This window comes from Schistocerca americana, chromosome X (genome assembly GCF_021461395.2).
Source record: "Schistocerca americana isolate TAMUIC-IGC-003095 chromosome X, iqSchAmer2.1, whole genome shotgun sequence".
NCBI lineage: Eukaryota > Metazoa > Arthropoda > Insecta > Orthoptera > Acrididae > Schistocerca > Schistocerca americana.
The window spans coordinates 308,027,073-308,051,381 of record NC_060130.1 but is presented as its reverse complement, the minus strand read 5'-3'; positions in this window follow the sequence as shown (position 1 = coordinate 308,051,381).

The following is a 24,309-nucleotide window of genomic DNA, read 5'->3' as shown; positions in this document are numbered from 1 at the left end:
ATGTTATTACATTTGAACATAAAAATCGGTTTTTCTCGAGGTTCCTAAATATTTACTTTGGTGATCTTTTCCCCTGACCCCTTGTGTATATATTCATAAGCTATTAAATTAAAAAATTTGTAGCCCATGTCTCTCAGAGTATTCATTAGAGTAACGTGTTAGCATTTGAAATAAATTGGCAAGAGCTCTTATGGATTATTGGTAACAACATTTCCACTTTTGCATATCGCACAGATATTATATATCATACATAGTAAGAAAAGTGTTACCTACATCCGTCAGAACGTTCATTATAGTATCGTGTAAAGATTGAAATAAATTCATGACGAGCCTTTTAAGATTTTTGTGTACAACATTTTCCTTTTATATGTTACACATATATTTATATGTGATGTATATATAAAACATGTAGCCTATGTCCGTCCAAAAATTCGTCAGAGTAATGTGTAAAAATTTGAAGTAACTCAGTCAAAACCTTTTTGAGAGTTTTGTAAACATCGCGTTCTCTTAATTTACTACATACGTATTTAAGTATTGTACCTATTAAATTCATTTAGTCTGTATCTATCCGAATATTCATTAGAGTATCGTGTACAGAGTTGAAGAAATCGATCGAGGAGTTTTCGAGATTGTTGGTAACAGCTTTTCCCCTTTATATTTTACATGGATGGTTACATATTACATATATTGAAATATATAACCTATGTCTGTCGGAATGTTCATTAGAATATCATGTAAAAATATGAAGTAAATCGATCAAGTACTTTTCGAGATTTTTGGTAAAAACGTTAAACAACGACTTTTCTTTATACAGTACAGTAGTGTATCCTCGCTGGATCGTCATGAATCTAATCTGCATTACTAATGGTTTGAGCTCCGAAATAAAACCCTGCGAGCACCACCAACTCGTCACCACAAAAAACAACTTTGTGCGCTTCAACAACTGGAACACCATCACACTGAAACAACACCATAGTGTATATTCCCGATCTCCTTTGTTAAATAAGGTTCGCTTAGTTATGGGACAAGTTGTAAGAAGTATGGTTCATAAACGGACGTTGATTTTATAAACTACCACATGGGATCTTACTCCAAAGTCACACTTGGGAAATGAAAACACAGAATTTAACATGAATAGCTGAAGCTGATAATGTCGGAATTCGATTGACATCTTTAGGAAGACTGAAAAAAGAACAGTTCAAAGTTCTTCATCTGCATAACTCACATTTTCAAATTAAAGACGGAAATAGCCCAACGAACTTCACATTAAAGACGCAGAAACAACCACATAAATGCGAACTGCTCGGAATGCAGACACCTCATACTACATCAAACAGCGACATTTACAGCTTCAAACTGTACCGCCAACACTGGACGGGAACGTGGAACCAACTGATGGTTGGCACTGGACGACTTCCAGGAAAACGAAAGATCAGAAATCATAGTTCTCTGTAATCAGTCCAAACTCTCTTCATAGGGGCGACAACAAGCTTGTAGGCAATGTGACGAAAGTACATCTGCCTCAACGCATGAAAATAGAGGGGAACGCTGCATAGTGTACAAGTACGTACAGAAAATTTCTAGGTTGTATCCTGTTTGAACAGTCTTCCAGATCCTATAAAACGGAGCAATACACAGGATTACCTGAACAGAAATACTGTTGAGGAGGAGCTAAATTTCTCACATTTTATGGGAATAGAATGCAGCATTGTTATTGACATCCATGTTGAACAGACACTTGGTGTATCTAAAGTGGGCACTTGTAGCTAATGCACCATTCGAGTTGTGCATCAGGTATTAACTCCCGGAACATGCAACTTCAGAATACGCTGACTGGACCCTGGGCACCAGCAAAGGACCCCACCCATCTCCGGAGCAAAGCTATTCTCTCCACTCGATAGTGGCAATGGTTAGTCCCGGAATTCATACTTTTATCTGAGAACCTTTCAGCCACCACCTAACAGTTACACTGCCTACTTAATATATGAATTACATGTAACTGAACTGATACGGGATCGTGAAGCGGTCTGCACCAATTTGTTAATCACATCCGCATCCCGTCTAAAGTAATTGATGCTATTTTTTCGGCATTTTCGAAAAGTTGACCGATCCTACAATAATAAGAAAAAGAAACCTAACAGTCTTGCTACTGGAATCAAATACTGTTAAGACACGTTATAGCTAATGAGATTTTTACTGTCACATAAAAGAAAGGAAATTTCTGTATACCAAGTCTTGTGCATACGCAAGTGCCAGAAACAAACTAATTTTAAGATACATTGAAAAATTGAGACTCATATAAAGTTGAAAATAAAAATAATTTAATACCTTCTCTAATCGACAGCTGAGGATTGATACAACAGCGATGTTGAAAAAAGACTTAAGATGTAACAAATTTATCTATTTAGCACCACAGTTCTTTACGTTATATACAAATAATTGGGAAAGCATATTTCCGAGTAATATGTATGTGAACATGATTATCCCAGTCATAAAAATGCCTGCATCAGCTTAAAAAGGATGTAAGCAATTACTTATATTTAGACCAAATTCACTGTATGCAAGGCAACTTTCACGCAACTAAATTACAACATGGTACTAGGAGCTTCTTTCTTACCTATTTACTGAACTTAAGAGATTTAGATGCCAATGTAATGGCAAACGTAAGAACGTACGTCTAAATTTACCCACAGATTAATGGTAAAAGCTTTTGCACAAAAAACTTGTAGCTAAGTGTAAAATACTGCAAGAATTAGTTGTTTATCAAAATGACATGCAAGCACAATGGCAGACGAAAAAGTTGGTATTTCAGATTCACATACTGTGATTTAAGGTAAAGGAGTTGGCCCAAGAAATCTTACAACTACGTATGACTTTGATAAAAATTAATTGCTTGCTAGGGTGAAATGCTAGCATAATATAAAAATGAAAAAAAAATCATTTTATACTGTGTGAAGGACGACAAAGTGTTTGTGCAGAAAAGGGCCCCTAAATACACAAGCTTGTCAGAAGAAAATGACTGTTAACAAAAATCATATGCTAGTATACTGGCCTATGTTTAAAGATTTAACTTTGTGAAAATGGTAAAAGTGTTTGTGCAAGAAAAATAACTTACAACTAACTATGCAGAAAATAACTGTTTTAAAAATTAACACACCAACATAATGTCAAGAAAAATTGTTTTTGTTACAAACAGAATGTCAAGAAAAATTGTTTAAAAATTTGACTTTGTGAGGGTCGAAGTCAGTACAAATTGAGTCTAACACAGCAAACCATTCTTCTGTTTTAAAAATGGATAAAAAAACTGTCTTAACCGCAATAAACTACCGATTTATAATGGTTACTGGTTTTGGTGAGAATGCGGCCATCTTCAAACCATTTATACTGAAATATGAACACAGAATGAATTTAGAGAGATGTAACATATAAACAAATAAAATACATGATATATAGCAAATAGTAAAAGAAGAGCCGGCCAGGGTGGCCGAGCGGTTCGAGGCACTACAGTCTGGAACCTCGCGACCGCTACGGTCGCAGGTTCGAATCATGCCTCGGGCATGGATGTGTGTGATGTCCTTAGGTTAGTTAGGTTTAAGTAATTCTAAGTTCTAGGGGACTGATGACCTAAGAAGAAGTCCCATAGTGCTCAGAGCCATTTGCAGTAAAAGAAGAAATTATACTCATAATCATAGGGGTTGGCGATGAACGGAGCAGGTGTTATGACACCACGAACGTCAACTGCTAAGAAGAGCAACGTAGCTGTTGCTTAAATATGCGATGCTCTTTCCACTGCATACCCGATTACATTAGCGATAGCCTGTCAGGCATACAGGATTAAAACAGTTCTTAGAATAAGATATATAAAGAATAGTTACACAAAAGCTAATGCCAAATAAAGGAACAGGTACATTACATTATTTAAAATAAGTGCTATAGACAGCATTTCGTCAATATGTGATAAAATGTATGTATAAGAAGTAACTAATAATAATGCGTTGGGAGAACATTGATAGCCATTTGTGGGGATCTGTCGAAAACTCGTAGATCATACGCCATCAAAGATAGTAGTTAAGCGACGCCAATAGTTCCCATGGAGACGGCGTTGACTTATCGATATACGCCATTCAGCGGCAGACAATTTCAGGGCTGCGAGAGCGACTGGATATTAAACAGATAGTAACATGCAGGAAGACACGTAGAAATGCATTCCAGGTGTTGTAGAGTGCTACTAGATCGTAGTGCCAGTGAAAATATTGCTTGAGTGACGCAGTTATTGACCATGGAAGCGGGGTGGAGATGTCGATGTGCACATTTCAACAGAAGACGAATTCAAAGTTGCGAGAGCTACTAGCTGCTATAGAATACTGACAGGCATATACGGCAACTTTCATAATGTATGCCAGATCCCCCAGATGACAGTGACCAAGAAAGCAACATGGTAACAAGTGAAATAGGTTACATAATATCCAAAGCATGAAAAACAGGTTACATCAACGGAAACTACGGCACAAAATGCCATTGACCCATCGAGATAGTTGAAAACAGAGAGCATGAGCATTCGAATTGTAAAAGATACTACGAACAGAGTTGTTTTCAGTCATGAACATTCCAGGAAACTCCATAAAACAGGCGTACATAATGTCAGCTGTACAGAAGTATCGGTTACATCACTATCATACATTACATTATCGTGGACCCATCTAATTAGTCAAAAATATAAAACGAACGCATAAGCAGTCAAAAGTGAGAATATACTGTGCATATACTTGTTTGTCATAAAAATCCCTAAAATAGCTATAAACAAGAACTTAAAATTATTATTTGGAAAAAGAAAAAGAGGAATAAAAACGAACAGAAGGGAAATAGCGTTCTTTAGTTATCCTAGAGCGAAACCATCAGATTACATCAAGGGAGGCACTGCACACCAACTGTCATAAAACAAACTAGGTCTGTTAAGGTAGTCTTCAATGAAAGTAAAATACATAAGCAGCAAAGAGTTTAAAATAATTTTGATTTTTGTAATATAATATGTATTTTATATTTTACTATTATCAAACATTCCTCTAAATCGATTCTGTGTTTAGAAATTAGTATAAATGGTCTGAAGATGGTCGTATTCTGACCGAAAAAGGCAACCATTACAAATAATAATTTTTTGTGTGCAAGACTGTTTTTAATCAATATTTAAAGTATTTTTAGCCAGAGTGGTGTTCCTCCACGACAAATCTTCTCAAAAATTACTTCTCTTGTGTCTCTGTTTTATATTGTGACGACACTCATCTGTATAAAATAATTTTATCCGAGAACACAAATTTTACGCTATTATGTAACATTAGGTATCATATAAATAACTTTACAGTATTTGAACAAACAAACATCCAAATACAAGTAAATAAAGTGTTTTCATTGGTTCCTTGCTTTGAATAGTACGGTTTTAAGAGGAGAATCCTCTGAAACAGACACGGCGTGGCCGAGCGGTTCTAGGCTCTTCAGTATGCAACTGCCAGACCGCTACGGTCGCCGGTTCGAATCCTGCCTCGGGCATGGATGTGTGTGATGTCCTTAGGTTAGTTAGGTTTAAGAAGTTCTATGTTCTATGGGACTGATGACCTCAGAAGTTAGGTGCTATAGTGCTCAGATCCATTTGAACAATTTGTAACAGAGCGATGAGAAACTACTTCCTTCTACCAATATTCGTTTTACAAGTTTTGTATCTAAAAAAAACATAAATATTATTTAAAATTAACTCCTTTTCACCATAACTATCGAAAGTAATTCTGGCACGACAGTTCTGACCACTCTGCGATTTGTGACTTGCTGACGTAGTACGAGGTTTGACTGAAAAGTAATGCCTCTACAATCGTAACTCTTCATCAGTTGGCAGCATTGGTATGCGGTGGGTACTGGATTGTTCCGTAGTCTCTTCGCTATAGCTCCAGTTGGCAGGAAGCCTTAGCATTCAACGGTTGTGTTGTTACTGTGTATAGTATGGAACCCTGCGCAGACGGTCGATCAATGCGATTTAAGCAACGTGCAGTCACTGAATTCTTAACAGCAGAAGGTGTCACCCCAAAGGAGATTCATCAGAGAATGAAAGCAGTTTATGGCGATTGTGTTGATGTGAGTACTGTGCGTCGTTGGCGAGTAAGTTTAAAGATGTTGAGGCGGGAACATCTGACCTGCGTGACAAAGAAAGAGTTGGACGTCCTGTGACAGGAACCACCGAGTTTCACAAGCAAAATGTTGACAGATTGATTTAGGACGATCGTCGTATCACTCAGAGAGTACTTGCAAGCACAGTCGGCATTTCACAAGAATGTGGGTCACATTATTGCTTTGCTTGGCTATCAGAAGGTCTGTGAACGATGGGTACCACAGCACAGACTGAATATCACCACCGTACGGCGTCCTCCATACAGCCCAGATTTAGCACCGTCTGACTTCCATCTGTTCCCGATAATGAAAGACGATCTGCGGCGACATTATTATGCTTCTGATGAAGACGTTGAGAGAACTATGAGACTGTGGTTGCCGAAACGGTGTCTACTTCTTCCGTGACGGCTTCAGAAAATTTGTTCATCGTTGGCAGAAATGTATCCAGTTGGCTGGTGATTATGTAGAAAAGTGAATATTGGTAATTAAAGATCACATTATAGGGATTACTTCTGCGTTTGATTTATTGAAATATTCTAATCTAAACCTAATTAATGAAGGTGGAGGCATTACTTTTCATTCAACCCCCGTATGTTGATCCTCTGGCAGGTTATGTCAGACGGGGCACTGTAGCTTCTTTGGTAGTCGTGTTAATAACACGGCTAGTGCAGTGATAACAATCTCCGTGTTCAGTATGGTCCCTGCCGGCTGGCCAACCCAGTAATCCACCTTTCTTCTGCTCTGACACTGACTTTCCCTTACGCACACCTTTGCGCACATCACATCTGGCCTTTCCTACAAAATGGTAGGAGGTTCCTATAAGCATATTTGCACTTAAATAAAATTATATCCAACCACTTTTTAATCCTATTAAGGAATTAGGTTATGTTTCACTCTGAAAACAATCAAATGTGTGTAATTATGAAATTTTAAATAAGAGTTGTAATGCTTAACACCACAGTTAACAATAAAATAGTAAATACGAAAATGACGTCGACACTATTTAAATAGTTAAGATTAACTACGCGAAGAAAAGAAGTTTCATTAAGCTTTTACACTGTGTTAATTCACACGGCTAAAAGAAAAACATACATGAATGACACTTTTATCCTTGATGCTCTTTCTTTAGTTTTCCCTTGTAATAATGTTGGTAAGACGTGTGTTCTGCACAGAAAGTTTGTATTGGGTGCCGAGAATGGCAGAATCAAATTGTTCCTGCGGGATTATTAGCAACAGTTCAAACTGGCACGCAGAATAAAAATCATTGTCGACCAGTGCTCACTTGGAGAACTGGCATCTGATAAAAAGTCTCGCAACCTCATTCAAAACTTCTGGTCAATGACTCAGCACCCTTACCCTCTACTGGCGATATGCCACATTCATGAAAATAGTGTCTGCATTCTTATAACTACTCACTCAGATCATGTAAGAAAAATATACAAATGCTCCACGTGTCATCTACTCCATACTTATCCTTACATCAGTGAATTTAGCCTCACCCTTCAAAACTTTATATAAATAGAGGAAACCGTGGTCTCCAGAAAATTTAAATGTCTCACAAGATACAGTATAATCAGTGTAATATGACACGACACAAACGAACAGAGGCACCTCTTCTACGATTTCAAAATTGAAAGGAACTATACTTGATCTTTCTTTTACCTTCTCTTTCGCATTGTGGTGTGGCTGAAAAAAAAAAAAGACGTATATAGACGGGCACCCCCAAAATCTATCGTTGCCTGTCGCTGTAGCACTTCATCTAGAACACGGGTGCTCAACTGTTTTAGGCTTCAGATCTACTGCATACAATTTATTCCATTTAGAGATCTACTGACTTAAGAATTCATAAAGGTTAAGCACGAAACAACACTGTAGCCAAAATTAACCATTTCACCTAAACAAAATACATAGGTAATTTCTCACCATCAGAATTTGTAGGCCTGCTACTCAGTTTTCAAGATATTACAAAAGTGAAAAAATTAAAATATGCTCCTTTATAAATGTTGAAATAAGTTGAGTGGGATACTTGGCTTTGCATATCACTGGCAAATTTCTTATAATCTGGCGAATAATTGGTCAGAGTCAACCTTACACAGACGGAAAGATAAAGATCAGTCACTTCGTTTTTACACTTGGATTTCACTATCTTCATAGTTGAAAACGCTGCCTCACATAGATAATTTGGTCCAAAAAACGATAAAATATAACACACCTCTTTTACAGTGTTAGGGTAGGTTTTTACACTCACTAATTAGCATCACTTACGTTCATCGTATTCTGACTTTAAGAAAGTGTCATTTAGAAATCGAATTATTTCCTCTTCAATTTCAGTCTCACTACAACAGAAAAGAATTTTACGTGCAATATCTCCCTCATTCGCTTTTTTAAAAAGTTCAACTGTGAAAAATAGAACAGGTTCCATTGCCTTGAAATCTGAAAACTGGTTTTGAAACTCTGTCTTCAGTGCTTGCATGAAACACTTTATAGACGATATAAGAGTTACGACTATTTTGTGTTTTTCTTTAAGTACTTTATTTAACGCGTTTAGTTTACATGTCTTGTCAGTTACAGATACCAGATCCTACGACAAGCTCAGATCATACCGTTGTGAGCAATCTTCCTCTCTTTCAGACACAAAAGATTTCATCGCCGACAGAAGTACTCTAAACCTGTTTTGTACTAAACCTCTACACAACTGTCGAGCTTTGGTGTGCAATAGCAGGTCTCCATATCCAATTGTTCTAATAGCATTATAAACTTTCTTCTCTGTCGTGACAGTGAGCGAACTGAATCCGCAATTTTTGTGACAATATTCGTGATATGTGCCATTTTCAAAATATGTCCACGAAGCGATTGCTGATGCACGATTCAGTGATATGTGAAGAAAAGCGAAGAAGCTTCGTTGTTCGCACACAACGTAACAAATACTTTCTGTTTGCCTACCATAAAGGCCCTCCATCATTAGCAATAAACGCAAATTTCTGAATTGACAAGTTGTATTCAGAAATGAAGGATTCGAATGAATTGTAAAGATCTTCTCCTCGTGCAGTGTCTTCCGACGTCAAAATCGTAAACAAGTATTCTTTTAGATTGAAATCCGAAAACATCAGTTTTACAAAAATTATAACGTGAGGTGAGTCGACTGCATCTACTGACTCCTCTAACTACAATAAGAAAGACAAACAGGATTGCAAATCTGTTATCAATTGACCTTTTATGTTTTCCGCCATTAATTCCACCTTTTCTTGTTATAGTAGTTCTTGAAAGAGCCATTTCTCTGATGGCTGATATTATCTCTAACTTGTTTTTAAATGTGGAAGGCAAGGACTCCCTAACTGCCAGAAAGCACTCCTTAACAAGTGAACCATTGTCAAATGATTTTCCATCTTTCATCAGTACTTATGATACACAAAATGATGCTATGTTTGATGAAAGACTTTTTTGTACATGCCTTACAAAGCAATTTACTGTTAAGGTTAGAAGACTTCTTCCTCTTCATCTCACTACAGATTCGAAGTTTTCGTGAACTGTTCTAAAATGACATTCAGTATTTCCGTTTTCAGGTATGGCTAAGAAGCTTTACGTATCAAACATATTCACCTATCTTTATGCAGTGTAACAAAAAACTATTCTCCACTCATTATGGAAGTAGTATGTTCTCCTGTGCGTAGCTGCACTCATTTTTCATAAACACGTTACTGAGTGATAAGTATAACGTGGTGGACTCCCTAGTTCTGATCGGTAGCACTCGGCAGCGATCGGGATACTTCGCTCTGTAATGATCTGCAGATGTCCGTTGCCAGCAGTACAGCATACTATTCGTCGGTGATGACTGCATTGCCACAGAGCTGTGCTGTCGCTGTGGTGTGTATCGTTGCGCTATTTTGATCGTGATTGTTCCGAAAATGACTGATGAGGCAGGTATTTGACATGGCAGTACAAACAGAAATCTTAGTTTCGGTAACACAAAGCATTTAACATCTCTCTGTGTCGTGTACAAGAGGTCTGCAAATTGGGCGTTTTGCTCGCTCATCATCGCTCGAGTCCTCCACGCTCGGCATGGCTTGCCCGAACGCGAATGCTCGAAACTGGCAAGCTGTAGTCGGACGAGGCGCCATGGGGAGTAGGGATCGGAAAAACAACCGGTTAAAACTTATACCGATATTTTAGTTCTGAATAACCGGTATTTTTCGATATATGTCTGCTCTCAGTTATAACAGGTGTTTTCATTTTTTACTAATACCTACGTAAAAAACCGAAATATCAATTAGTCATATCAGCGATGCTAATTTTTTCATTTTTAAATAAACGTTTTTTAAAAAACGAGTAATTTTTATTCGTAAAATTTGCATTGCTTTGAAATATTGCGTCATTATAGAAAATGGGAAAAGCGACCAGTGCTATTTTAATAACAATGCCAGCAGAAACACGTGACATAAGAAATGGTATAACATTGCTAACACAATAATCTACCTGGTTAGCGTGTGGGATGGCCTATTACACTCAAGAGCCAAAAAAACTGGTACACCTGGCTAATATCGTGTAAGGCCCCCGCGAGCACGTAGGAGTGTCACAACACGATGTGGCATGGACTAGATTGATGTTTGAAGTACTGCTGGAGGCAACTGACACCATGAATTCTGTAGGGCTGTTCATAAATCCGTAAGAGTAGGAGGGGGTCGAGATCTCACACGTGCACGGCATCCCAGATATGTTAAACAATGCTAATGTCTGGGGAGTCTGGTGGCCAGCGGATGTGTTTCAACTCAGAAAAGTGTTCCTGAACCCATTCTGTAGAAATTATGGACGTCTGGGGTGTCGCACTGTCCTGCTGGAACAGTTCACGTCCGTCGCAATGCACAATGGACATGAATGGATGCACGTGTCATGTGTCAGTCTCCATACCGTACACGTCCATCCTCTCGACACAATTTGAAACGAGACTCGTCCGACAAGCAATTTGTTTCCAGTCATCAACAGTCCAATGTAGGTGTTGACGGGCGGAGGCGAGGCAAAAAGCTTTGTGTCGTGCAGTCATCAAGGGTACACAAGTGGTCCTTCGGCTCCGAAAGCCATATCGTTAATGTTTCGTTGACTGGTTCGCACGCTGGCACCTGTTGATGGCCCAGCATTGAAATCTGCAGCAATTTGCGGAAGGATTGCACTTCTGTCACGTTGAACGATTCTCTTCAGTCGTCATCGGTCCATCTTTCAGGATCTTTTTCCGCTGCAGCGATATCGGATAGTTGATGTTTTACCGTACTCCTGATATTCACGGTACACTACCTTGGAGATGCTGTATTCCATCGCTAGTGCGCCGCTTATAAAAGCACGTTCAAATTCGATAACCTAACACTGTAGCAGCAGTAACCGATCTAACAACTGCGCCAGACGCTTGCTGTCTTATACAGGCGTTGAATACCGCAGCGCCGTATTCTGCCTGTGTACATATCTCTGTATTTTAATACGCATGCATATACCAGTTTCTTTGGTGCTTCAGTGTAAATGGCAAGTGTGTACATCCAATCTGCAAGACTTTCTCCATCTGGTCTGTATGGTAGCTTCTCACTGTCGTGTTCAGAGATGAGTTGTATTGCAGTGTGCTGGTTTTACGAAGTGTAATATCAGTGAAGTACAATGCCCCATTTGCTTTAAAAGATTAAAAACATGAGGAGCCACAACGAATTTGTGACATAATATAAGGACAAAACTTAAAACTCAACAGTTCGTTCGCATTTTGCAGTAAAAATAGAAAACAGCCTCTGTCTACATGACATGCTTTCATCTGCTTGTAGCTCTTGAGGACAGACAAATTAACACGAAGAACACAGTTCTCAAACCGCAGTTTTCATTTTGTAGCACTGACCATGCGTCATGGCCAAATACTGGTATGATCCCCGATTACAATATGATTTTTGAGCAGATTTTCAAAGAATTAGAATCAATAGTAGAATACTCGTGATTTTCTGTAGTAGTCAGCCACTTATCACCTTTATAGCAAAGGAAAAAACGGTAAGCGGACTAAGTTTTCTTTTATTTGACTATTTAAATTTATATTTTGATTCTATGTATCTTAAACCTGAGGGACTCAACATTTTTCAATCTTCGTTCTATTTCTACACTCAGGACAGGAAATAATAGAAACAAAAAACCGAAAATCGGCTATTTACGAAATCGGTTATTTTGAGCGATTTTAGTAGTCCAGTTAAAATGGCGTTGAAAAATGCGGTTTAACCGAAAACCGGTTGTTTTTGCGGTATCCGCCATCCCTACTGAGCGAGGTGACGCAGTGGTTAGCACACTGGACTCGCATTCGTGAGGATGACACTTGAGGAGCGCCGGAACAAAACCCGATGTATCTACTTTTGTTGTATTCGCGTGTTTGAGCTGTAGGGGGGAGATACGGGAGTAATAATACATGCTGCCACAAAATAATTTTCAGCACAACGCGACGTCAAGTGTTTTATGGTGTGTTTCTTCTTTTTATAGCTGAGCCATTTAGAGATCACTATTTGTTACTTTCTGTATTAACAGCAAATGCAGATTTATTGGTTTTTGTTCCAGCACTCCTCAGTTCAAACCCCCGTCCGGTCATCCTGATCTAGGTTTTCCGTGATTTCGCTAAATCGCTTCAGGCAAATGCAGGGATGGTGCCTTTGACAGCGCACGGCTGACTTCCTTCCCCTTCCTACCTTAATCCGATGGGACCGATGACCTCCCTGTTTGATCCCTTCCCGTGAAATCAACGCCGTGCGGGGTAGCCGAACGGTCTCAGGCGCCTTGTCACGGTCCGCGCGGCTCCCCCCGTCGGAGGTTCGAGTCCTCCCTCTGGCATGGGTGTATGTGTTGTCCTTAGCGTGAGTTAGATTAAGTAGTGTGTAAGTTTAGGGACCGATGACCTTAGCAGTTTGGTCCCATAATACCTTACCACAAATTTCCGTAAAATCAACGAACCAACCGCCATCCCTAATGGGGAGGGCAGAGGCCGCTCGTTCTGGCGCGCTCTCCGCGCTGCTGTTGCGATCGTTTTAGTAGCAGCTCTGTGTGTCTGCTGGCTGGAATCACTTCTGACATACTCTCGCTAACTGATGGAACTGGGTGATAGTGTGTAATCACGACATCACTGTAATCCGTAAAAGAAAATAGCTTGCATTATGCAATAACGAAAATTTTGAAACAGTTTGGAGTTCCACGGGAATCCTACGTAATTATCAACTTCTCAAATGGTTCAAATGGCTCTGAGCACTATGGGACTTAACTACTGAGGTCATCAGTCCCCTAGAACTTAGAACTGCTTAAACATAACTAACCTAAGGACATCACACACATCCATGCGCGAGGCAGGATTCGAACCTGCGACCGTAGCGGTCAACTTCTCATAACTCATAATAATAGGCCTATATAGCATTCCTTTTTTTTTATACGACCATCTAATTTATTGATTCAAATGTACATACGTACCTACGTGTACGTGACCACATAAGAAATTATAAGTCTAACACGAACAAAATTATCTTCAAATTATTCCCTGTTCGCGTAACTGCAATGAATCGACTCGTTTCCGATCAAGTCTGCTTGGTGCGTCCGAGTTGAGTTTCCCCGCAGCAGTTAGAGTCACGTTAGAGGCTGGAGCACAAAACATTCTTGTCGCTAAATTGCTCGTGGATAGCTCGGCAAGGAGAATACTGTTACGCTTTCATCTCTCAAGCCGATAATCGTCGTAGCCACTATCCGTTCGCATGAAATAGAAGTCAGTCGCATCGGTAAGTTGAGTATACATCTCCCACAATCTAATCGCTCCGAAAACAGGGATTACATTTTTCTGAATGCTGGTCGCGGGTAACATTCTCTCAGTGGCCGTAAATAAATTATTACAGTTATCACAAAAACAGAGTAAGATATTACTGCCAAGTTTTCATCAGATATTTGCCGTACAGTTTTCAGCATCCCATCTATATCGCAAACGAACATAACTTTCAATAATCGGAAGAGTAACCACAGAAGTATTACAATTCTGCGCGACGTCCGAATTTCTACTTTCTTCTCTGTGAGACGCTGACAACGCTCTTTTACTGCTTATGGTATCTACAGTTAGTAGACAGTTATATGAAAGTTGTACTGTATTGTTAAAATAACGGTGACACTGAAAGTGACATTTTGTAGTTAAGTACAATTTGCCTTTGTTGAAACGGAGCGGGAGTTAAAGAAGAAATATCGGTCTACTGTAATTTAAACTTACCTCTGTATCCTCGGGTCCTGTACTCCAACGTCTTTTCAGTTTGTGCGCCCATAACAAAACAAAATGAACTCTTGGAAACATTTCTTCATCGAGCACTCCTGCTGCGTCTTTGATTAGCCCTAAAAATGTGACGAGTTCTTTTGTGAGTACGTTTTTCAGTGACGTTCCTCCCCGATTTTCGCATACTAATTACAGACTATGGCATTCTAAACAATTTGTTCCACCTACTCTCCGTTCCTTGGTTCTGGCTTATCCGTATCGAATTCACATCACCGGTTTTCTTCGTGGTGAACGGCCTTGCCGCAGTGGTAACACCGGTTCCTGTCAGATCATCGAAGTTAAGCGCTGTCGGGCTGGGCTATCGCTTGGATGGGTGACCATCCTGTCTGCCGAGCGCTGTTGGCAAGCGGGGTGCACTCAGCCCCTGAGAGGCAAACTAAGGAGCTACTAGATTGAGAAGTAGCGGCTCCGGTCTCGTAAACTGACATATGGCCGGGAGAGCGGTGTGCTGACCACAAACCCGTCCATATCCGCATCCAGCGACGCCTATGGTCTGAGGACGACGCGGTGGCCGGTCGGTACCGCTGCGCCTTCCAAGACCTGTTCGGACGGAGTTTAGTTTTAGTTTAGTTTTCTTCATGAAACGGACAGTGTAACACGTGGAATAAACCACTGCAACCTAATTATTCAAATAACCGTCATAAAAAATGTATTTCAGGACTGTATTCAAAACATAATGCTGAAAGGAATGCAATGCCTTGCATATATTAGCGCTTCGGCTTCGGTCAGCGAGAAGTGAAATCTTATTTTAATGCTGGTGCTTTCATCCTATCATTTTGAGTAATGTTTCTTCGTCGTAGTTCTTAATAAAGTCTCCAGATATTTTTCTTCTCAGAAAAGTGAGTCGTCACCAATACCATATTTCGCAGTGACTAATCATGATAAACAAAGCGCGCGGCAGTAGATAGGTAGCACATTTTCCAGTATGTGTCGGTCCATATATCCGCTGTACATCCACATGGCCTGGATTATGCTGGGCATCATACTCGCCCCTTAAGTCATCGGCATGTCTTTCGATGTTTCGTGCTACTGTCGTAAGATAAGGAAAAATATTGGTTATGTCCACATATCCCCATCTGAACCGACTTTTACAAATTTCTGACAGAAGGCGCGATATCCTGCATCTGATATCAATGTAAATGGACGAGGATCTCTGTCGCACATATCTACACATCTTTCTATTACGAGGGTAATACCAAGCCGGCCTATGTGACCGAACGGTTCTAGGCGCTTCAGTCTGGAACCGCACGACCGCTACGGTCGCAGGTTCGAATCCTGCCTCGGGCATGGATGTGTGTGATGTCCTTAGGTTAGTTAGGTTTAATTAGTTCTAAGTTCTAGGGGACTGATGACTTCAAATGTTAAGTCCCATAGTGATCAGAGCCTTTTGAACCATTTTTTGGTAATCCAAAAAGTAAGGACTCCTATTTTTTTATAAGTACATAGACTTGTTTATTTCTACAGTGGTTTCCAACAGTTTACAGCTTGAACAATCAGCTATTTTTCGACATAACCACCATTTCTTTCGATGCATTTTTGTAGACACTGTGGCAGTTTTTGTATGCCCATGTCATACCAGCTCGCCGCAATGCTGTTCAGAAAGTTAGGAACCTCTTCTTTCGCCGGCCGCGGTGGTCTCGCGGTTCTAGGCGCGCAGTCCGGAACCGCGCGACTTCTACGGTCGCAGGTTCGAATCCTGCCTCGGGCATGGATGTGTGTGATGTCCTTAGGTTAGTTAGGTTTAAGTAGTTCTAAGTTCTAGGGGACTGATGACCACAGCTGTTAAGTCCCATAGTGCTCAGAGCCATTTGAACCAACCTCTTCTTTCACCTCAGCGTAGGAGCTGAATCGCTGGGACCACAATTAACGCTGACAGGTGCTGTGAGACAATGAAAAAACTCAAACTGGCAATTCAGAACCGGAGAAGATGTATGTTGAGCAAGGGCGTACACATTCTCCATGACAACGCTCGCCCACACATCACTCGGCAAACCGTTGCTCTCCTGCAACAGTTTCAATGGAACATAATCACCTACCTTCCCTATAGTCCTGACTTGGCGCCCAGTGAGTACCACCTGTTCCCTAGGTTAAAAGAACATCTGGCCGGAAAACGATTCAGCTCCGACGACGAGGTGAAAGAAGAGGTTCATAACTTTCGGAACAGCATGGCGGCGAGCTGGTATGACATGGGCACACAAAAACTGCCACAGCGTCTACAAAAACGCATTGACAGAAATAGTGACTATGTCGAAAAATAGCTAAATGTTCAAGCTGTAAACTGATGTAAACCATTGTAGAAATAAGCAGGTCTGTGTACTTACAAAAAAATAGAAAACTTTACTTTTGGGATTACTCTCGTACCTTAGCTTTCACCGAAACTAGAAATGTTTCAGAACTTACACATTGTCGTATCTTGCAGATATGTACCTTCTTATGCGCGGCGGCGGATGTGTAAGAAGGAGAGCAGAGCACTTAACACAGTACACGTAGCTGACATCCTTATGAGTTACCGATGAAAATTTCTCCCTAACTGTGGTGCGGTCTTCGTCTTCCGCATTCAGCATTCATTCTTGGAAATGAAGTTTCACTTTCACACTGTCCTCCGTCTCACGTTCGAGTGCCATGGTCCTACAGCGGGCCACTGAGCGGCGCTCGGGTAACTACAGTAGCCAGTCGGTGGAGACTGGTGAGTGTAATGCTCAAACGCGCTTCAAGGAATTCTGATACTGCTGCTCCCTGTGTCCTGGGCGGCTTTATTGACGTTTCCCGGACTTTCGCGGAACTACATGCTAACATACACGTCAGATGGAGACCTCTACCGTGCACGTTATTGTTTCGTGGAAGCCCGAAAACAGAGGTTTGTGTAGCCTAGTGCAAGGGGAGCTAGTTCCCCAACACCGCATACCACACCTCGTCCTGCAGCTTGGACGGAAACCACCGCTGACAAAGCGTCAATTTACAGTTCACAGTAGTAATCTCATCACACAGGAAGACTGTTGCTTAGCGCGAGTGTTAAAGGCGCTGTAACGCAGATGGAGACGGAAAAGGCGGAGACAGTGTTGTCAAATTTACCGCCTACAGATACCATACGAAACACTCATTTTTAACAAAATAGTATTTTACAAAAACAGCTCATTTGAATAGATTTTGGAAAAAGGTTTGGAAAGATCGACTCATAAAGCCATGGCTATCTTCCAGTCGATCGTGATCGACGAATTAAGCACCACTGATCTAGAACATCTGAGAAAAGATCGTGATCGACGGGCTAAGCACCACTAATCTTGAACATCTGAGGAAAGAGGGATTATATTCTTGTACTGCAGGATTACCAAGCCATGCTCTTATTGGTAGACAAAAAAAAACACATTTATAAATCACAGGGAGCTTAGTAATAATATTAACATAATACCAACGGAATCCTTAAAACTGACAAACATTGTGGCAGGTGTGTCTATTTCTAGCCCCTTGCACTTTCATGACATGCAAGACATAGAACATAAATCTCAATATCATTTACCAGTTTTATCATAAAGATGGGACATGTCTCCATCTCGGTGTTGTTCTTCTCGGACTTTCTGATCGCTTTAAACTCCAGCATAGTTGTGGTATAAACCTGGCTCTCGTTTATACCTGCTACTATCTCTTATGTAACTCCGGACTGACGATTCCTGTTTGGGGTTGGACTCCGATAAATTCAATCGCTTTCTTCGTTGGCCTTGTGCAAAACGAGGTGAACAGCTTTTGTCATCATCATTTCATTTCCGCTGAGCCGCGCGGGGTAGCCGCGCGGTCTGAGGCAACTTGTCACGGTCCGCGCGACTCCCCCCGTCGGAGGTTCGAGTCCTCCCTCGGGCATGGTTGTGTGTGTTGTCCTTAGCGTAAGTTAATTTAAGTTAGATTAAGTTGTACGTAAGCTTAGGGACCGATGACCTCAGCAGTTTGGTCCCATAAGACGTTACCACAAATTTCCAAATTTCGGCAGGTGGATTCAATTTCTCCTGTGGTTTTGGTGTCTGTTACAGCTGTTTGTCTCTACGGAATTTCAGTTTTCATGCTATTGCCATTCGAATATTGGTACTGATTTCTTCTTGGAGCAAAGTTTTGTCTCCTGTCTTCGGATACCCTGTGTGATAAGACCTTTGTTGGTGCAACCTCTGAGTCGTATGGGAGGTGGTTCAGCACCAACTCGAATTCTTTAACAAACACGTCCCAGGTGCCATGCTGCTTATTTCATTAAATGCACACTACTCTTCCTGCTGGTGAGGTCTGCAGATGCTATTTTGCAGTGTACAGGTGTTAATTTCTATTTTAAATCTCCTCAAAGTGCTCCAGGTACGTTTTGAATCTAGTCACTGACAGCGCCGTGGCTTTGACGATACCTATTTGAACTCTGGCTCTGAGATCAGCCTGTGTAATGTTATGATCTCTGTTTCGAAGTTTGTAAATGTTCTGCTGTCTCTGATTGCTGTCAGAACTCGTGAAATCACTTCGTCCTCATGTTTCTGCTAATGAGTTTGAGTTTGTGCTAAATCGCCCAGGAATTGGGCAAACTGTCTTTAAACTGATCTATACACATGTTTATATGCAGCTCCCCACACGCTGTGTATGTGAGAAGATTGCATAAGGAAAAAAAAATCTTTTATCGAAATATTGTTCAGTAATTGATATAGATTCCAACGCAACACGTGCCTCTCTCGCAATAGGCCTTTCTCATGCTGGCAAAGCTGCATCACCTGTTTGATCATTGTGTGTCTGCAGTATTTCTCCTACACCTGACGCTACTGACGCGGCAGTTTTCAGTATCTGGCTTTCCTGTTTTTGCTCGTCCACGCCTCGTCCTAGCATGACAAACTCCTCAGATTCGGAAAGGTGAACTGTCTCAGTTACTCTTGTCACAGTTCTTTTATCCAATTCCTGGACCTTCCTTGCTTCTATTTTCGGTGGTTTCTTTCTATGATCCTCTGCTTATTGTCTATCAGCAAATGCTCCTTGTCTATATGCCTCCTCTTTATGACTATAAGCCACTGGTTTTTTGTCTTTCCTCTGCTTTCTTTCCACCCACAATCGTTTGCGCTCTGTAGGCCTCTGTTTTTCGTCTGTTAGGTTCTGCCTTTTGTCTATAGGCGACTGCATCTTGTCTAAACCTCAGCTTCTTATATATAAGTCTCTAGTTCTCTGTTTCTTTTCCATGCTCTTTTGTCTCTTCTTTGTGCTTTCCTTTTATACTTCTCTTTATATCATGTTTTGACCCATATTTGCATGTCACCCATGGATCCAAAATTTGCTTTATTCTGCATCACAGCATTATATTATCACTATCTGAGCTAACCTTACTTAGCTACGACATATCACCACAGCAAAAAAATTTAAGCAAGGAAGACAGATCCTAAACACACTGAAATTATGTGTTTATATGCACAATTTCACATGCAACAAAATAAACTAATTATTCCACCAAAAGACACAAGTACAGAAAAATAACAAGTGAAATAAAACAAGATAAACTAAAAAAAAGCAGTGACTGCATTGCAGCCATGGTAAATGCGCAAGCAAATCAAGGAAAAAGAACCGGTCGCTACAACTTATGTACTCTAAGATGTGTCTCATTGTGACGTTCTGACTACAGGACAGGAAAAAATGGTTCAAATGGCTCTGAGCGTTATGGGACTTAACATCTGAGGTCATCAGTCCCCTAGAACTTAGAACTACTTAAATCTAACGACATTTCACACATCCGTGCCCGAGGCAGGATTCGAACCTACGACCGTAGCGGTCGCGTGGTTTCAAGCTGAAGTGCCTAGAACCGCTTGGACGCACCAGCTAGCCAGGACAGGAAACGAGAGGAAAGTATCCTGGGAGGGTCGCCATGAAACTAATCTGCATTAGTAGTGGCTTGAACTCTGAAATAACAGCTTCTGAGCACTACCCATTTATCACCACAATAAATGACTGTGCATGTTATACAGTCTTTCATTAATGATTCTGTCACTGCACACAAGAGAAACACCATTATGCTGAAACAATACTTTAGTGTATTCCTGATCATATTTATTAAATATGGGTCCTCTAGTCATGGGACAAGTTGTAGGAATAGGCTTCATCAATAGAAGTCAGTTTCACAAATTACTAAAATTTTATTCAGATTTAAACACTACATAGAATCTTACTCCAATGTTACTCTTGGGAAACAAAAACGCAGAAAATTAAAATGAAAAATGGAAGCTAATAATGTTTACTTCAGTCGACATTGTTAGGAAGACTGGAAGAATACCATATCAGAGTTCCTCATCTGCACAGCTCACATTTTCCAATTAACAAAAGAAATAACCCACTGTACTTTACATCCAAGACATCCAAACAACCAGATAAATGCGAGCTGCTCAGAGCACCGACTCTGAGATATAAAAGGAACACCTCTCGCTACAAGTAAAAAGCGACTCTTTGATCCTCAAACTGCTCCTTGAGCACGCGACGACATGCTGGAATCGAAAGATGGGACGGGACAACTCCCAGGAAAACGAAAGGTGAGAATTGAAAGTTCTCTGTACTCTGCCCAAACTCTTTGACGAGGGACAGTATCGAGCTTGTAGCCAATGTGACGAATGTAATTGTGCCTCAAAGCATGAAAATACAGGAGAATGCTGCAAAAGGTTCCCTGGTATGGCGCACAAATACGGAGAATGCTGCAAAAGGTTCCCTGATGTGGCGTACAAATACGAGTGGGCAATCTGAAAGGTTGGTACCGAATTTGAAAGGACTTTCACTGTTTGAGGGTGCAGTACACACATTGTATACTTAGGTTTGGCCGAATAGAAATACTGTTGAGATGGAGCTAAATTTCTCGTGTCTCATGTGAATCCAAAGACAGGATTTTTGTTGACATCCATCCTGAACAGATAGTCGTTACATCTTCAGTGGGCAAAATGGCTCTGAGCACTATGGGACTTAACTTCTGAGGTCATCAGTCCCCTAGAACTTAGAACTAATTAAACGTAACTAACCTAAGTACATCACACACATCCATGCCCGAGGCAGGATTCGAACCTGCGACCGTAGCGGTCGCGCGGTTCCAGATTGTAGCGCCTAGAACCGCTCGACCACCCCGACCGGCTCCAGTGGGCACTTGGTGACCAAGATATCACTGCGGCTGCACATCAGGAAAACTGTAATGTCGGAAAAGGTCGACCAGGCTCTGGAAACTATCCCAGGATGCCGTCCATCACATCATAAATGCTTTTCTATCGTACATGAAAGTGACCAAAGGTAGTCAAAGAACCCGTTTCCTTATGTGAGAACCTATCAGCCACCATCCAACAGTTGTACTGCCCACTTGACATATGAAATTAATGTAACTGGACTGGCACAAGATAGTGATGCGGTCTGTAGTGGTCATATTACAGTATATACATACATCTATAAATTATCATATGAGCATTTATATACACGCCTACTGAGATACGTGCATACATATATATAAACCTAACCTAACCTAACGTAGCCTAACCTAACCTGACACAAATACATACATATAAACATATACAAACATACAACCTCTGACAATAAAGTTCAGTGAATTATCCTGTAACATTAATGTAGATGAACTATGAACTACAGTTACCTTGCTGTCCTTCGAAATAGTCACCTCCCATAACTATCCACCGCTGTGCTCTGCGATACATTTCCTGGAAAATTTGCACGACGTCTTCCATTGGGATGGTGTTCAAAAACCGCGTCACATTTCGTTGCATGTCAGGAATATCGTCAAATCTCTGTCCTTTCAAAGCGAGTTTGAATCGAGGGAGGAGGAAGAAGTCTGGAGGACTGAGATCTAGCGAGTACGGTAGATGTTCAAGTTGTACCATCCTCTTTTTTGTCAGGAAGTGTTTGACGATATTGGCTGTGTGTGGGCGAGTGTTGTCGTGAACGAAAAACCAGGAACGTTGTAGTGCGTACTGGGGTCGTACCCTGCGTAGAAATTGTATGAAATGGGTCAGAATTTCAACGTGCTGTGTAGCGTTCAACGTCATTTCCTCAGGTAGAAGTTCCTTGTGGATAATGCCTTGAGCCGGCCGAAGTGGCCGTGCGGTTAAAGGCGCTGCAGTCTGGAACCGCAAGACCGCTACGGTCGCAGGTTCGAATCCTGCCTCGGGCATGGATGTTTGTGATGTCCTTAGGTTAGTTAGGTTTAACTAGTTCTAAGTTCTAGGGGACTGATGACCTCAGCAGTTGAGTCCCATAGCGCTCAGAGCCATTTGAACCATTTGATAATGCCTTGACTATCGAAAAAGACGATGAGAACCGTCTTCATGTGTGATTTTTTGACTCTGACCTTTTTCCGACGATATGATGTCGGAGAACGCCATTACATGCTTTTCCGTTTCGTTTCAGGGTCCTACCGGAGACACCAAGTTTCATCCGGAGTGACAATACGGTTCAAGAAATTGGGTGTCGCATCCATCGTTTCAACAAAATCCTGTGAAGCCTGTAAACGTGTCTGTTTTTGAACGTCAATCAAGTGATGTGGCACAAGACGACAACATGTTTTCCTCTTCCCTAACCCCTGGTTAAGGATTTGTCGTACAGATTCACGGTTCACCTGGAGTTCATCCGCTATCATGCGCAGAGTTAATCGACGGTCGTTCGTGATTAATGTCCTCACTTGCTCAATGTTTTCGTTACTGACTCCGGTCATCTGCTGCGGGGATTTTCAGAAACACTTTCCCTGCCTCCTCGAAAACGGGCGAACCACTAGTACCAACACCGACTCAAAGGAAGGCCTCGGCGCTTGTTGGTGACGTCACGTCAGCTAGGCACAGCGAACGCCAGGTCTGTTGCAGGCAGAAACGCCTGGGCGTGCTTATCACTATAAATCTCTTATTTTTTGACAAAATGTTTGGTATTGTTTTGGATTCTGCAGTTTTATTTAGATGAAAGATTTTCTTACTATCATAAATGAAGATCATAGTTCTGTATTACTGAATCCTATCGAAACAAACGTAGATCAATATGAGAAGACGCTTTGCCCCATTGCAAGCTTCGGAAATTTTACATTCAAGTAACTGTATTTACTTGATCCATTTTGCTATCGAAACCTACCCCAACCCCCTTACAATGAAATCGTTTCTTTTATTTATCTATTTATTTTCGTTTGACATCGTCACTGGAAATGTGAACTAATTTAGATGTGTAAATGTCCAACCGTTGCCAGTCATTAGATTACAGTCGTTTTCAACGAAAGGAATTCTAAACAGGAAACAAAATAGCTTCATACATCGAAAATACTGCTGAGCTTAAACTTTTTTAAACATACACATTAGAAAAGATAAATATTCCCCTCTTGCAACTGAAAGGAGAAACTTTATAAGGTAAAAAAGAATTATTTGATAAATCAAGTATCTCTCTTTTGCCTCTTCTTCTGTCCCCCACCCCCTCCCCCAACGTGCACAATCGCAAGATATTTCATTAACATTCAGTGCTCCTCACCCCATAGTCAACCAAGATACCTAAAGAAGAGCACCAATATGTTCACAGTTTCTTGTAAAAGCAACCCAGTACAAGCGTAACTTCCTCAGATTTACAAATAAGGTAAAGAAACACGAATTCTGTTGCTGCTGGACCATGAAGTTGTTTTTGTATGTCAATCCTTAAAACAGGTGGAAATTTAAGTTCAGAAGTACACTAATTGTTAAGAAGCGTAATGAATTGCACAATTAATTGATTGCAGAAATCTGTCAGAACAATGTGTGTTGGTCAACTACCGCCAATAGTTTCACATTTTCCTGTGTCAGGGAGGGAGACACCACCATTATGAGTATGTCTGCAACAGACCTGGCGTTCGCCGTGCCTAGCTGACGTGA